This window comes from Trichechus manatus, unplaced genomic scaffold, assembly GCF_000243295.1.
Source record: "Trichechus manatus latirostris isolate Lorelei unplaced genomic scaffold, TriManLat1.0 scaffold00122, whole genome shotgun sequence".
Classification (NCBI taxonomy): domain Eukaryota; kingdom Metazoa; phylum Chordata; class Mammalia; order Sirenia; family Trichechidae; genus Trichechus; species Trichechus manatus.
In genome coordinates, this window is record NW_004444058.1 from 4,564,233 (window position 1) to 4,568,040 (window position 3,808).

Consider the following 3,808-nt stretch of genomic DNA (forward strand, 5'->3'; position numbering starts at 1 on the left):
AAGACATGATGGGCAAGCAAAAATGTCCTTCTGTGGAGAGAACAAGCCACCCATCTTTGTAGTCAACTACCCTCAAGTCGGCCCCAACTTATGCTGACACCATGCACAACAGAAGGAAATGCTGCCTGGTCCTGTACCATCCCCATGACTGGTTGAGAACTGAACCACTGGGATTCACAGGGTTTTCACTGGCTGATTTTCGGAAGTCCACTGCCAGGCCTTTCTTCCTAGTCCATCTTAGTATGGAAATGCCACTGAAACCTGTTCAGCATCATAGCAACACACAAGCCTCCACAGACAGATGGGTGGTAGCTGTGCATGAGGTGCATTGGGCAGGAATCGAATCCAGGTCTCCTACATGGAAAGCAAGGAATTCTACCAGTGAACCACCAAAGCCCCTACCCAGCTCTACAGGTCAAGATTCTGAAGCTCAGGGGCTGAGAAACCAGCCCAAAGCCACACAGCAGAGAGCCACAATCCACCCCACTGCACACTGCACAGGGTCTGAGGGCAGAATAGGAAAGCTCACACTCCTCAGCCCTGCGTCCCATAAGCAGTGAAGGAGCTGGGGGCGTGGGCTGGCTAAAACCTGAAGACCATCCCATTGCCGCCACCACACGAGAGCTGACACCCACAGAAGCAAGGGAGCCTCCCCACCCCAGAAGTGGACATGCCACCCTTCAGAATTCACGACAGAGGAGCAGGTACTGATAGCCACACCTCACCTGACCACAGGTGCTGGCGAACCCCTGGTGTCCACTGTGGGGAGCAGGGCAAACCCCTGGCCCTGGTGCAGTGAGCTGGCTGGGAACTGGATGGGAACAACCAGTAGACCTGCCCCAGTGCCATAAGCACCATCCCCCTGCCCAAGGCTGTGAGCCCTCAGGCCGCGGCTGCGCTTTCACCACCTGCCCACGCCCAGGGCTCTCACCCCAGGTCTGCCTCCCACTGCCCTCTAACTCAGGGTTCCCCACTGCCGCAATGTGGACAGCTGGGGCCTGACTGTTCTCAGGGATGGGGCCATCCTGTACACTGTGGGGTGCTGAACAGCATCTCTGGTCCATATCCACTCAACACCAATAGTACCTCCCCATTTGTGACAACCACAAATGTTCCCAGACATGGCTGAGTGTCCCCAGGGGTAGAATTGTCCCCGGGTGAGAAAAATGCTCTAAGTGTCTCTAAAATCCAGCGGAAGCTCACCTCTACCCAGGCTCCACTCCCCCCACCCTCCCACACCCACCTTCCCTCCACCATGTGCAAAGGAAGAGAACACAGAGGGGAAAGAAGGAGACGGGAAGTGGGTACCAGGGCTGAGAGAACTGCCAGCTGGGTATTTTGAAAATCTTTTCTACATCCATCAACAATCAAATGAATAAACACAACGTAGTCCATCCAGACAATGGACTATTACTCAGCCACAAAAAGGAATGCAGTCCTGACATATGCTAGAACATGGAAGAACCTTGAAGATATCATGCTGAGCACAAGAAGCGAGTCACAAAAGACCACATACTACGTGATTCCACTTATATGAAATGTCCAGAACAGACAAATCCACAGAGACAAAGAGTGGATTCGTGGTTGCCAGGGGCTGAGGGAGGGAGAGTGAGGAGTGACTGCTAATGGGGATGGGATCTCTTTCTGGATGTTATGGAATTAGCTAGTGGTGATGGATGCAAAACTCTGAGTAAACTAAAAAATACTGAATTGTAAACTTTAAATGGGTGGATTGTATGGTATGTGAATTATTATAAAGCTGTTATTTAAAAAAAATCTTTTCTACAAAATAAGCTGTCTTCGACCACAAGGCAGAAATCCGACCCCCAACCTTGACCACAGCCATGAATGTACCGTGACCCCTTGTTCCTGTCCCGCTGCAAACATTGGGCACCTACCGCACGCCAGCACGGCAGACAAGATGAAGCCGCCTCTCTCTGCCCTCAAAGCCCCGTCTTGCAGGGGACATTTATGCTGCACACTTTCACTCATTCATTCATTCATGCATTCATTCACCAACCACCTCCTCCTCTATAACCTGATCACATGCATGAGATGCTTGAGCCAAATGAATGTGCCGTATCCACCAAGCAGCCGAAGCAGATAGGTGCTGAACAAATGCATAAAAATGAAGACACACATCCAAGTATATAAGGTCACTACCCAGCAAGAAACAGCAACTGATTATAAAACTACATGGTCAAAAAGTTCCACCAACGAGCTGGGGCTGCACATAGGTTAGGTCCACCTGGACTGTATCTGCTCAGACCCAGGGAGGTGGTCTCAGCAAGTTCCCCAGCCCCTCCTCCAGGCCTCTTGTGCTGGCCAGGCGTCCCACCATTCCACAGGAGGAGCGGCTGAGGTCACTGCCATCTGGGCAAAGCAGTTTACCTCCTTGGTCCACATCTAACAAGGGGAGAAACCAAGGCAAGAGGAGCTTGGGAACTTCACCGTGGTCATGTGGCCAGAGTTGGGACCCAGAGCAACAGCAAGGTGTCCGATTCAAGCTCAGCCCCTGCTCAAGGGCCAAGGTCGCCTTCCTGGTGAAGTGAATAGACCACCTGGATGCCAGCACCTGGAAGAACCTAGGATGTCCCTGCAGGCTGTCCCTCCACCCTTGTCCTACTTGACCCTGTCCCAGTGGGGGAAACATCACCTGGTCCCACCACATGGGATGCATGCAGGAGGGGCGACTTGTCTCCACTCTAAGCTCCAGGACTGACCACAACCCGCCTTCCTAACCCCCAGGTCCCCATGAGGGAGGGCACCTGACCCCTCCCTCAGGTGTCTAAGACAGAGATATGTATCCCAGCTTAAGTCCCCTAGGGAGGCACCTATCCCTTCTCCAACACCCAGGGAGTAAAGGCACAGGTAACAATATAAGGGCACCTGTCTCCCTCACATAACAATGATTTGGGGGTATCTGTCCCCCTCCAGGCATGGGAGAAAGATGTGGCAGCCTGCTTCTATAAAGATTTACAGCCTTGGAAACCCTATGGGGCAATTCTACTCTGTCTTATAGGGTCGCTATGAGTTGGAATCACCTCAATGGCAGTGGGATTTTTTTGTCGTCCCCCCCCACCCGCCAGGTAACAATGATATGGGGACAACATCTCCCTCAGATAGCAATGATATGGGAGCACATGTCCCCCACAGGTAATCATGTGGGTGTACCTGTCCCTACCCCAAGCAACAATAATTTGAGAGTGCCTGTCACTTTCAGGTAGCAATTATGTGGGGGCACCTGCTTCTCTCAGGTAGCAATGGTGTGCAGGAACCTACTCCCCCCCTCAAGTAACAATGATTTGGGATTTCCTGTCCCCCCACGGTAACAATGATGTGGGAACAACATCCTCCTAAGGTATCAGTGATGTAGGAGTACCTGTCCCCTCCAGGTAGGAATAATGCAGGGGCTTCTGTTCCCTCCAGTTAACAACAATGTAGAGACGTCTGGTCCCCCAGGTAGCAGTGATGTAGAGGCACCTGTCCTCTCCAGGAAGCAATGATGCTGGGGGCACCTGTCCCTTGCAGGTAACAATGATGTGACGACACCTGTTCCCTCCAAGTAGCAATGATCCAGGCGCACCTGTCCCCTCCAGGTAGCAATGAGATGGGGGCACCTGAGCACCTGTCCCCTCCAAGTAACGATGTAAAGGCCCCTATCTCCTCCAGGTAGCAATGATGTGGGGTCTCCTGTCCCCTCCAGGTAGCAATGATGAGGGTGCACCTGTGTCCTGCAGGTAGCAATGATGCAGGAGCACCTGCCCCCTCCAGGTAGCAATGATGTGGGGTCTCCTGTCCCCTCCAG